We start from the raw sequence: 13,762 nt of genomic DNA, 5'->3' as shown, positions 1-13,762 counted from the left end.
TCTGTCAGTCTCCACATGAAATAACACATTCTTGCTATTCTCTTGCAGATATGGCTAATGTGTTCCTCCCAGTTTAATTTTGAATCAATGTGGAATCCTAACAATTTTATTGATTTGCTTTCAACAGCTGTAGTTAAACCCAGAATTAGTTCTTGTGTTTTATCAGGATTACATAGGAGTTCATTAGAATAAAAACAATTCATTACTAGTTCTAGTTTTTCCTGTGTTGCCTGATGCAGTTCTGTTGTGTCATGGTGTGTATTGAGCAATGTTGTATCATTTGCATAACACCCAATTGAATTTGCTCCTATATGGTAAGGTAAGTCATTAATTGCAATAATGAACAGAAAAGGACCTAGGACCGAGCCCTGAGGCACTCCAGTCTGAACTTCCTTCAGCGAGGAGTATCTATTTTTAATTGATTCAAACTGTCTCCTGTTACTTAAGTATGATTTGATTACATCGAAAGATGGTTTGTGTATGCCATAAAATTCCAGTTTTGCAAGTAGGGTGTTAGATGGTATGTAGTCGAAGGCTTTGCTAAGATCACAAAGTACGGCTGATACTCGATCCTTATTTTCGAATGCAGTTAACACCTGGTTAACAACTTCAGTGACAGCAGTAGTGGTATTTTTACCACATTGATATGCAAACTGTCTGTTGGAGAGGATATCATGCTTATCAAAATAGTTATTTAGTTGACTGTACATTACATATTGAAAAACTTTAGAGAAAATTGGGACAATAGAAACTGGTCGATAGTTTTGGGGCAGATGCTTATCTCCCTTTTTGAAGACTGGTATCACTTTAGCAGTTTTGAGTGCATCTGGGAAAACTCCAGATTCTAAACACACATTAAAAATGAAAGAAAGAGGTTGACAGATGAGGTGTATTATTTTTTTTCATTATATAGTTAAAAAACCAATAACAGTCCATACTTTTGGAGTTGGTGAACATTGCCACAGCTTTTACAATATCCTCTGGGGTGACAACATTCCAGTGGAAAGTATACCTCCTATGGGGCACGGCACCAAGATGATCTCGTGCACAAGTGCCATTTTGCTTGATTTTGTTTTTCAGCTCACTCACTGAGGTTAGGAAGTAATTATTTACTTCTTCTGGGACCAGCATTGCATCTTGTGTATGGGTTTGTGAATTATATTGGTTGATGATATCCCATGCTGCTTTACATTTGATGGGAGCACTTTCAATGTAATGTTTACAGGCCTGTTTTTTGGCCAAGGACAGTTTGTCTTTGTAGATTTTTTTATATTTTAGATAAGCTCTATAAGAAGTATTATCTAGCTCAGGTCCTTGTTTACAAGAATTTTTATATATTCTGTACAGTCTGAGCATCTCCTCCCTAGTGAGAGTTAGCTCATCTGTATACCATTTTAGACGTTTGTTTTTCTGTTTATGCTTAGGGCTACTTTCGATTAATGGTGAGCAGGAGCACCATAGCTCTGTGAGTATTTCCAGGAAGATGTTAAACATCATTTCACCAGCACCCTTCTCAGGTTGTGTGTTGTATACAAAGTCCCGGTTAACATAAGATATTCTGTCAATAAATAAATTAATATATTCATCTTTCTGCCCTCTTAGCCAGGTGGCATTAGACTTGATTCTGACTGATTTGTCTGATTTAGGCAACTGATCACAGCAGAATGTTAAAATCAATGGTTCATGATCAGCTAGGGCTCCATTGGCAAGTCTGACGTCATACATATCTCTAGAAAAATTTACTATAATATTATCTAAGCACGCATTATCCTGTGTTGGTGTGTAATATGTACATTGTAAATTTAGTGATCTTAAGATATTAAAAAATGTTCTGGTAACATGTTCATCACTGCTGGCCATTTCAATGTTGAAATCGCCACAGAAAATTAGTTTTATGTTAGATTTTAGTATTTTTCTCATAAGCAGCTCAAATCTTTCGAAAAATGTATTTACATCTCCTCCTGGTGACCTATATAAGCTAACAATTATAGTATTCTCTGCGTTTAGTCTTATACAGCTAAATTCTCCATCTAGTTCTGCACAGTAAGAGCTAACATCTATTTTGGTAAACATTATACTATCTTTAACAAATATTAGGACACCTCCATTCTTTCTTTCACTTATATGCATAATGTCTCCAACAGCATACCCTTGAGGAACAAAATATTGTACTTGATCTTCTGTCAGCCAATGTTCTGAGATACAAACAACATAAACGTTTTCAATACTGCAAAAATGTTCTAATTGTAATACTTTGTTCCTAATGCAGCGAATGTTCGTTTGCATCACAGTAACATATTTATGTTTATTGTCTGTGAACACTCTCTCATTCGAATGTCGCTTTTAGCACCTAGTTCAAGTACAGGAGGTTTATTACCCGCCGATTCACAGACTTTTATACTAAAAAATGACGTACATCCAGGTATTACTCAAACCGCTACTTTCGTAGATTGTTTTATTCCGTATGAGTCTTTCTTTAATTATTTCATTGACACTTTCGCACACAAACCTTTTCCCTTCCCACCATGTCTGGTGTGAGGGTTACGCTGCAGTTTACTTATATCGACCACAGCACAATTTGCGTATGCAGAAGACAGTTTCTATATTTTAATATTCGTTCTTCGAATTTCTTTATTAACACACGAACTATAGATTAGATCGTGCCTATGAGGCACTGTAGCAAAAACTGTATTCCTTGATTTATTTTTTTCTAGAAAGTTCTGAAGCACTTTTATGCAGAGATCTGCTTCATTTTTCGCAACATCATTTGATCCCGTTATGCATACGACAAAGTCATTTTCTTGCGTGGATTCTGTTTGAATGCAAGGGTCTAAAACGTGTTTAGTTCCCGCTCCAGGTTTAACAACACTGGTCACTGCCATGTCTCGATTTATTTCTCGAAACATACTTGATATATTCCTGCCATGGCTGTCTGTTAGAAAAAGCACACTGTTCTTTTTGTCCAATTAAGAAGAGAAAGGAGATATCCCCCAACAAACTGAATTTGAGGGCATATAGACACATCTCCCACTGCAACCTTACATGCTCATTCCATTTCATATCACTTTGCAACATCACAGCTAAAAATTTAATCAGTGTGACTGTGTCAAACAGCACACCATCAATACCGTATTTGAATATCACAGGATTGGTTTTCCTATTCATCTGCATTAACTAGCAAAAATAATCAAATTTTGAAAATATAATTGGATAGATAAAAAAAACTACTTGCCAAGTGGTAGCAGGAGAATACACATATAAAAGGATCAAAATTTGCAAGTTTTTGGAGCCAGTGGCTCCTTCTTCTAACAGAAGAGTTGAAATGGAAAGAAGAGATGTGAAAGAAAAGGACTAGCAAGGTTTCAGTAAAGGAGTAGAGTTTGGAAAAGTTTCTCAGAACCCAGGGCCAGAGGAGACCTATTGAATGGGATGAGAAGGAAAGACGTTGTTGGGGACTGCATCAAAAAAGATTTTGACCTTCGAACAGCCCTCTGTAGCTGCAAGTAAACAAAATGTTCCCCTGTTTTTACAATGAATATGACCCCAACACATGTTAACCATCAACGTGCAAAATAATAAAAGAAACTAATTTTATATATGAAGTTCTGGTGTACACCCTACAATCCCATCTCGGGAATTTACTTGCAATTCCAAATTTTCCTTCATCATTGATTTTCATGCCTTTAATGAAAATATTAATATATACAATGTAATTAGCATTATTCCAGTTTATCAACATTATAAATAACATAAAAACAGAAAATAAAAATGTTTGTGTATAGGGAGTCAATTCCATTACCGTCAGGTTACCATTCTGAAACTTTTCCCTGCACAAACTGCAATCTGGAAACAACACTAACATAAATGACTTGTGCCTCACTGAGCCCATGCCAAAAATGCTATTTCTTCTGAATGCTTTTCCATCTGGAGCTCCCACTTCTGTCACTTTCATTTTGGCCAAGCCTTGCATGTACCATAAATCTGGACAAAATCGGTGAAGACAAGTAGGTGCGGTCCCTTACAGTCACTCAATGATGACTCTTTTCCGTACACTTCAGCACCATCAGTAAACAGCCACAGTCTGCTGCTCACTCTACCCATCATATTGTTTATGTACATAGAGAAAAAGAGTGGTCCCAACCACACTTTCCCGGGGCCACTCCTGACAATATTCATGTCTCCAATAAACACCTGCTGACCAGTTCAACATACTGGGTTCTATTCTCTAAGAAGTCTTCAAGCCATTCACATATATGAGAATGTATTCCATATGTTCAGACCTTCATTAACGGCATGCAGTGGGGCACTATGTCAATGCTTTCCAGAAATCTAGGAGTACGAAATCTACCTGTTTCCCCTTCATCCATGGTTTACAGGACATTATGCAAGAAAAGGGCAAGCTGAGCTTTGCATGAGTGATACTTCCTAAAATTGAGCTGATCTGTGGACAGAAGCTTTTCTGTCTTAATAAAATTTGTTGTATTCAAACTTAAAGTACGCTCAAGAACTCTCCAGTGCACCGAAGATAAGGATATGAGTCTTTAGCTTTGTGGGTCTGTTCTTTTACTCTCATTATACATGACAGTCACACGCATTTTTATCCACTCGCTTAGGCCCTGAAGCTGTGTGAGAGCTTTGCAGTAAATAAAAACTAAGTAAGGGGATCAATGCCGAATAGTATTCTCTGTAAAAACCTTACTGTGTTTCTGCCTTGACCTGGAAATTTATCTGTTTCCAACTGTTTCAGTTGTTTATCAATGACAGGGACATCTGTCTCTATGTCCTCCATATGGGAGATCATACAATGGTCAAACGATGGCATGTCTGTATGATCCTACAGAACAAATGACTTTTTTAATTATAAAATTTAAAACTCTAGCTTTCCTTACACCGTCTTCTATTGTCGCACCAGACTGGTCAACAAGTGACTGAATACAAGCCTTTGACCGGCTTAGTCATTCTACATAGGACTTAAATTTTCTTGAGTCCTCTGCAAAACCTTTTGCTAACATATGACAGTGGAAGTTGGTGCATGCTTTGTGCAGCAATCTTTTCATAGTTGAATGAATTTTTGCATTCATTTTTGACCATAGAGTGTAACAATTTCTGTTTCCTCAGCATTTTCCAAGTTCCGTTAAACCCCAGCACGTCTCTTCTGTCCTTTAATCCCTTACTAGGCATATATTTCTCCACAGTGCAGTTTACAATCAGTTCAAACTTTGCCTACAGTTCCTCTGCGACCATCACATTAGAAGTAAATGATTTCCATTCATAGTCTAGGCAGGATGCTACCAACTGCTTACCTGCTCTTTCCAGCATTAGCTCTTCGGATGGATTCATTAACTTAGTAACAATTGTAACTATAATGACATGATCACTAGTTCCTGCCTCTGTACAGACACTGTCAGTAAGGTCAGGCCTGTTTGTAGCTACAAGGTTTAAAGTCTTTCCATTGCATGTGGGTTGACAAACTAGCTGCTCGAGGCCGTATACAGAAAATGTGTTCTGCACTACTTCACAAGATTGTCTGCCCACACCACAGGCAATGAATCCATAGGCATTGCAGTTCACACTCAGTGGGCTAACATCACCTCCAATTAACACTGCTTTATTGTGGTAATTCTGCATTACTGAGCACAGACTTTCTTTGAATTATTCTACAACTGTTTAATCAGAACTGGGTGGCCGATAAAAATATGAAACGATTAACTTAAGTTACCTAGTCTGGTTACTTGTGTCCAGATTACTTTGCAGTCACACTCTATTTCAACCTCGATAGAGACAACATTTTTGTCAATTCCCCTCATATGGCATCTAATCTGTCTTCTTGATATGCATTTCATGCCTCACTACATATTTCACAGTTTTCTACTTTGGCTTTCATCCAGCTATCCTTTTTAAGTATACGTTGAGCGTAATGGGTCTCCTGAAAGGCAGTAAGTTCAGGGACTTCATTACAAATGCTTCGACAAATAGTTGTTACAATTTTGACTTCAAAGCGTCTTTACTTTGCACACTATATGAACTTGGTCTCTGCAAATCAAATGCCAGGTGTTTATCAGAGGACCTCAATCTAACACTTAGTCTTAAAAAAAAATAAAAAAGCACATGCACTCCGAAAGTATTCTGCTTCCTCCACGCCATGTGACACTTATCTGTCAAGGGAAATCCTACAATTCTTCGCCTATAATGCAGGTTCATAAATCTGCAGCTGAGACAAATACAGAATCACTGGAGCCTCTGGCTCCGAACCAAAAGACCTCGATCACTTCTGTGTACAACAACGCAAACTGTAAGCATTGCTTGCACCCCACGAGCAAGGCCACTGTCTTCGCCACTTCCACTAGCTGCTGATACAAACTGAGGATAGACTCCGATCCCTAGCGACAGGCATCACTCGTGCCAACATGAGCAGCAACTTGCAGATGACTGCACCGCACTCACAATAGCTGCAGGCAGGTTGTTCTCCACATCTCAGATGAGGCTTCCCCAACAGACACACTGAGTGTGCTTTGTTTCCCTTAAAGGTTCCACAACACTCCTAACATTGGAGCTCAAAGCTCCAACTAACTAGCAACCTTCCCCCCCCCCCTCCCCCCCCCCCCCCCCCCACACACACACCATGCACCTGCTCGGACTCTGCTGAAAGAGTGGTGACTAGTCCATTTGTAAGGTGAATAGGTGAATGGATAAGGTCAGACAGCCAGTCCCCACATTCCCCCCCCCCCCCCCCCCCCCCGGTCTCAAGCAACCCAAACACATTACAATTTTCCACTTATTCTGCAAATCAGATAAGCTGGACTGGAAGGTGACTTAGCAGCCGTGTCTAGGGGCAAAACAAGTGACATCCGAAAAGCCCCTTGCAATCCAACAGTTTCTCTGCACCTACAAACCATGAGGCAACAGCTGGCACAGCCAATGGCATCTTCAGCTGTTCACAAACTGCTGCCAGCTCCTGCATTCGTACACAGCATGCACTTTCTCTATCTATCCTACTACTAAAATCTGTCATTATGTTATTCTTGGCATCAAGAATTCTTCAATTTGTTCATACATTTGTCATTATGCTGTTCTTATCATCAGGTGATCTTCAATTAGTTCATACATTTCCTCAGCCTCTTCATTATGATGATCTTAAGTTAGAAAATATGCTTGAAAAATAACTAGGTTTCTCTGTTTACTGCTCATCTTTGCGATTAATGATCTGCCACTGAAATTGTGTTCACCATTTCACTAGTTAATTTAGCAATTTACTACTACAGTAACTCCATTCATTCCTACTTCTTCAAATGCACTGAGAAATCACAACTGCCTCCACCCAAGTTAATTAACTTTTAACACATTACTGTATTTGTCTTTCATTTCATTTTTAACTCCTCTTTTTTACCAACTCTTAACAATTCTGTATATTCCAAGTAGCAATTTTGAACAATAAAATTCTTCAGTCATCTGCAACAAGGATATAATGAATTGGTGATCTGAGAGACCTTAATGGCTACTGTGTTACCTTTCCTGCTAAATCTTGAGTTTCAAAGGCTATGAACAGCAACTGTGTCTCCTTCTCGACTTTCCTTCATTAAAGCTGCTTTTGTAGGAAGTTAATGCAGCAGTATCTTATTCCCTTCTGCAATTTTTACCTGGGAAACAGACACTGTTTGTAGCCACCCATAATATAGAGAATAGAAACTGATTTAACAGATGCAGGTTAGAAAATATCTTGGCAGTACAGAAAGTAGTAAACACAGAATGTGATATTCACATATTTTGGAGCTAACTCATTCCAAGTCATTACAATATAATGTGTAAAGTGACCCACAGAACTTCAAACTATTAATTAACTAACATGGAATATTTTGCTATATGCATTTCAGACAGACAAAGAGGCACAAGAAGGACGGGCAAAAATATGGTAGTCTAATTTTAAACATATACACCCAAAAAAGAAGACACATACACACTAAAACAGGACGAAGCATGAATAGTATACTACTACAAAAATGAAAATTAATGTTCCACTTTGTTAGTGTGTGCATGGCCTCATAACTGACACATGGAGCATATTAGTGAAAGGTAAATGTGTATACGATTCTAATATGTCTACATTTACTGATATAATTTTAAGCTCACACTGGTTGGAAGTTGTATTTTTGAAGAACCACACCAACATACAGTCAGAGTGCTTTGCTGACAGAACAGGAGAAAATGAATGGAATGAAATTAAATATGTGTCATCTAGAAAGTAAATCTACTCATGCTTACTGAGTGATATCTCTTGGGAGACACACAACAGAAAAAGAAACCAAACATTTTCTTCAAGCAGTTGCCAATAACACAAATGTTTCACAAACGTTTGTGAAAGAAAGAGAAATTGCAGACTATCACATTTTGGTGATGTGTAAACAGACAAAGGATGCAAATACCCAAATTTTCAGAAATGCAGCAAGAGGAAAACTGCAAACTAAGAGAAAAAATACCACTGAATCAGACTATAGACCCAAAAAAAGCTCCACGAGAATTACAGTATATAAACAGCCCTGAAACAAAAGAGCAGAAAGATTATCTTCAGACTGGGTGCTCTGAAAATTTATACAGGGTGATTCAAAAAGAATACCACAACTTTAGGAATTTAAAACTCTGCAACGACAAAAGGCAGAGCTAAGCACTATCTGTCGGCGAATTAAGGGAGCTATAAAGTTTCATTTAGTTGTACATCTGTTCGCTTGAGGCGCTGTTGACTAGGCGTCAGCGTCAGTTGATGCTAAGATGGCGATCGCTCAACAGAAAGCTTTTTGTGTTATTGAGTACGGCAGAAGTGAATTGACGACAGTTGTTCAGCGTGCATTTCGAACGAAGTATGGTGTTAAACCTCCTGATAGGTGGCGTATTAAACGTTGGTATAAACAGTTTACAGAGAATGGGTGTTTGTGCAAAGGGAAAAGTTCTGGATGGCCGAGAACGAGTGATGAAAATTTAGCACGCATCCAGCAAGCATTTGTTCGCAGCCCAGGAAAATCGACTCGCAGAGCTAGCAGAGAGCTGCAAATTCCACAATCAACTGTATGGAGAGTCCTACGAAAAAGATTAGTTATGAAACCTTATCGTCTGAAATTGGTTCAAGCACTGTCTGCAGCTGATAAGATTAAAAGAATCAATTTCTGTGATTTTATCCTTGCTCAAATGGAAACAGATGAATCTTTCGTTTCAAAGATTGTGTTTAGTGATGAAGCAACTTTCCACACTAACGGGAAAGTCAACCGTCACAATGTCTGTATATGGGCCACTGAGAATCCGCGAGAAACAACTCAGTATGAACGTGACTCGCCTAAGGTGAACGTTTTCTGTGCCATTTCAGCCAATAAAGTTTTTGGTCCCTTTTTCTTTGAAGGTGCTACTGTAACTGGACTACAGTATCTGGAGATGTTAGAGAATTGGCTGTTCCCTCAGCTCGAACAAGAAGCACAACAATTCATATTTCAGCAGGATGGAGCGCCACCACATTGGCACTTATCTGTCCGTAACTACCTGAACGTCAACTACCCGAGGCGATGGATCGGCCGCCAGGCAGCCCATGACAGAGCACTTCATCACTGGCCTCCAAGAAGCCCTGATCTTACCCCCTGCGATTTTTTCTTATGGGGGTATGTTAAGGATATGGTGTTTCGGCCACCTCTCCCAGCCACCATTGATGATTTGAAACGAGAAATAACAGTAGCTATCCAAACTGTTACGCCTGATATGCTACAGAGAGTGTGGAACGAGTTGGAGTATCGGGTTGATATTGCTCGAGTGTCGAGGGGGCCATATTGAACATCTCTGAACTTGTTTTTGAGTGAAAAAAAACCTTTTTAAATACTCTTTGAAATGATGTATAACAGAAGGTTATATTATGTTTCTTTCATTAAATACATATTTTTAAAGTTGTGGTATTCTTTTTGAATCACCCTGTATAATCAAGATACAAAGAGGTGGATAATTTTGAAATCTCGAAAAAGGTTAAATGTAAGATGCTAAAGATATTCTATCCAGAGGAAGAAGCAAAAACTAAGAACAGTGATCTGAAATACATGGCGAATGAGTATAACAATACATAATCAAACAAGAATGCAAAGTAATGCACCACTAGAAGTTAAGAAGGGGATTAGAACAGAAATAAAATTTCTACATTTTGGATTTTTATCCTAGAGTAAAATTTGTCATTTTCTTCATAAAATGGTATATAAATCACATATAAACTCAAATGGGAAGTATTTTTTTCTTTTTATATAGAAGGCTGTGGATTACACTATTACATTGTTTCTACTGGCAGCATTGTCAAAAGCAATATCCTAGCTTTTCATAATATAAACACATGTTATATGTAGAAGTGCCAACTAAGTATGGAAACTGCGAAGGTAATCGACTTACAGATTCTAAAAAAAACATTATTATAATTGTAAATCAAGGAACCAAGCACAACGTATCTGTGATAGGAACTACAGAGGAACATGTGATGGTATGGAGGCCACTGCAGCTACTGAAATTTTCAATTGATAAGATTAGCACAAAAATGGAGTGTGTGGGTCACGTCCACAAGAGGATGTGCACCAGGTTGAGAAAGTTGAAACAAAGTTTGAGAAACAAGAAACTCTCTGATGTAAGTCCAAGAAGGACAGGCTGACGGACAAAATTAATAATGAACTACAACAATACTATGGGATAGCCCAGAGCTTTCCTACATGCAGTCCATGGACCCCTTTGGGGCCCACCAGCTCTTTCTAAGGGGTAAGTGGTCAACCTTTGACAAAAACTTGTAAAAAAATGAGTAAAATTATTAACTAAAAAAAGGTAAAAAGCAAATTTATCATTATAACATTTTTTTCATTTGATAAATATGTTAGGTCATCTTCCCATGCAGCGGCTGTGTTTCCCGATAGGGGACTCGTAGTTTAGTGCTGGTGAATGTGGCCTCTCTGCTCAATTGTTTCTGAAACACTCCAGGGATCACATGTCGGCTGGCTCACAGCACTTGAAGTGCAGAAACATATTGCACATGTTATTCCGAAATGGCTTGAGTTCAGTCGACCAATCAGAGCACTCGCTGGAATGTATGTGGTCTGAGACATCATTCAATGTTAAACATCCTTTGTGAGTGCACTACCTGTTTCATCATCCGTTTTTTGACCAGTTTATTACTTTCAACATGGATTCATGGCTGAAGTTGGGATCACTGAAGAAGTGAGCAGTTTCTGCATCGCATTCACAGCAAGAAAAGCTTCCTGTTGAAATTAATGAGGAGTGAGGACAGCCTACTGAAGAACAATCATACTAAGTGCCACAGCGGATTTATTACGCAAAAATTCTGCAAGTGCTCCATTAGTTGCAATACCCTGTGGATGTGGAATAACAAAAAGCATAAAGTATAACGAAAGCTATTTAGAAGTATACTTTATCAAGAGAGAGGGGGGTAAAGCTCAGCGTGTACCTGTGCGCAAGTCCTTCTGAACGGTTGATAGTTCCAGTCAAAGTGCACCATCATTTTGAGGGTGCTCACCCAGACTAAAGAGATTGATTTATTTCAAGTTGAAGAACACTGAATTACCTACTTCTCAACAGTGCATGAAAATTCATGCAAAAACAATTAATGAAAACTCTTTAAAAGCCTCTTTCTTGGTAAGTTATCGAGTGGCAAAGACATGGAAAGCTCACACCATTGCGGAAACCCTCATAAAACAGTGTGCCCATGATACTGTTTCTTGTATGCTAGATGAAAAAGCAGTAAAACTCGTATCTTCAGAGTCAATACCAAACAATACTGTAACAAGACGGATAGTTGACATATCAAACAATGTGAAAGAATCTCTGGTTCCTTACATCCAACACAATTCATTTTCTCTCCCAATAAACGAATCTACAGATGTACATCTACATCTACATGATTACTCTGCAATTCAGATTTAAGAGCTTGGCAGAGGGTTCATCGAACCACAATCATACTATCTCCCTACCATTCCACTCCCGAACAGAGCGCGGGAAAAACGAGCACCTAAACCTTACTGTTCGAGCTCTGATTTCTCTTATTTTATTTTGATGATCATTCTTACCTATGTAGGTTGGGCTCAACAAAATATTTTCGCATTCGGAAGAGAAAGTTGGTGACTGAAATTTCGTAAATAGATCTCGCCGCGACGAAAAACGTCTTTGCTTTAATGACTTCCATCCCAACTCGCGTATCATATCTGCTACACTCTCTCCGCTATTACGTGATAATACTAAACGAGCTGCCCTTTTTTGCACCCCTGGTAAGGATCCCACACTGCGCAGCAATATTCTAACAGAGGACGAACGAGTGTAGTGTAAGCTGTCTCTTTAGTGGACTTGTTGCATCTTCTAAGTGTCCTGCCAATGAAACGCAACCTTTGGCTCGCCTTCCCCACAATATTATCTATGTGGTCTTTCCAATTGAAGTTGTTCGTAATTTTTACACCCAGGTACTTAGATGAATTGACAGCCTTGAGAATTGTACTATTTATCGAGTAATCGAATTCCAACGGATTTCTTTTGGAACTCATGTGGATCACCTCACACTTTTCATTATTTAGTGTCAACTGCCACCTGCCACACCATACAGCAATCTTTTCTAAATCGCTTTGCAACTGATACTGGTCTTCGGAAGACCTTACTAGACGGTAAATTACAGCATCATCTGCAAACAACCTAAGAGAACTGCTCAGATTGTCACCCAGGTCATTTATATAGATCAGGAACAGCAGAGGTCCCAGGACGCTTCCCTGGGGAACACCTGACATCACTTCAGTTTTACTCGATGATTTGCCGTCTATTACTACGAACTACGAGCTTCCTGACAGTAAATCACGAATCCAGTCGCAGCTTGATTAGAAGTCGCTTGTGAGGAACGGTGTCAAAAGCCTTCCGGAAATCCAGAAATACTGAATCAACCTGAGATCCCCTGTCGATAGCGGCCATTACTTCATGCGAATAAAGAGCTAGCTGCGTTGCACAAGAACGATGTTTTCTGAAACCATGTTGATTATGCATCAATAGAGCGTTCCCTTCGAGGTGATTCATAATGTTTGAATACAGTATATGCTTCAAAACCGTACTGCAAACCGACGTCAATGACATAGGTCTGTAGTGGGATTAGCAATTTTATTGGCTTTTGTCCATTAAGAATTCTTGGGATGTTTCAAGGAGGACCTCTTATTATGCAAACCACTACTGCCAATACAACAGGTATTGAAATATTCTGATTGTTGGACAATTTTTTAAAGACCAGCAACATTTCATGGTCTAATTGCATCGGTGTGTACACAGATGGTCCAAAAGCCAATGCAGGTCCAACAGTCAGAACGATAAATAACATAAAAGAAAGTTCAAAGGATTGTGGCAATAGTCTTTGTGCTCGCCAGAGACATGCTTTAGCTACTAAACAAATGCCTGCTTTCTTCAAAAAAGTTTTAGATGAGCCTGTCCAAATTATTAATTATATAAAATCATGGCCATTGAATTCAAGAAGTTTCACAATAGTGCTTAAAAATATGGGAAACCTTCATCATTCCCTACTTCTCCGTACAGAAATGATGAGGCTCTCCCACAGAAATACACTCCCTCGATTACATGAATTTAGTTTATGAGTCCTAGCATTACTTTTTGACCATATTACTAAATTAGCAGCTCTTATTAATGACTAAAATTGGCAATACACACATGCTTATTTGCCAGATATTTTCCCCAAAATGAAAGAAGTGAATATTGCACTGCAAGC

At 38.7% G+C, this 13,762-nt stretch overlaps 1 protein-coding gene across 8 annotated transcripts in view; it reads right to left on the bottom strand.

Annotated features, from left to right (window-relative positions):
• Positions 1–13,762, bottom strand: part of LOC124595536 (L-gulonolactone oxidase-like) — a 98,666-nt gene that overhangs the window by 72,871 nt on the left and 12,033 nt on the right. For 5 of the 8 annotated variants that reach the window (XR_006978221.1, XM_047134309.1, XM_047134305.1 and 2 more), the window contains exon 3: positions 7,508–7,637. The exons of 2 other annotated variants lie outside the window; for them this stretch is intronic. The gene's annotated coding sequence lies outside the window, so the exon portion shown is untranslated. Of the gene's footprint in view, positions 1–7,507; positions 7,652–13,762 lie in introns of all 8 variants that reach the window. One more of the 8 variants, XM_047134306.1, reaches the window with a different exon arrangement.

This window comes from Schistocerca americana, chromosome 2, assembly GCF_021461395.2.
Source record: "Schistocerca americana isolate TAMUIC-IGC-003095 chromosome 2, iqSchAmer2.1, whole genome shotgun sequence".
Taxonomy (NCBI): domain Eukaryota; kingdom Metazoa; phylum Arthropoda; class Insecta; order Orthoptera; family Acrididae; genus Schistocerca; species Schistocerca americana.
This window is presented reverse-complemented; position numbering and strand designations above follow the sequence as displayed.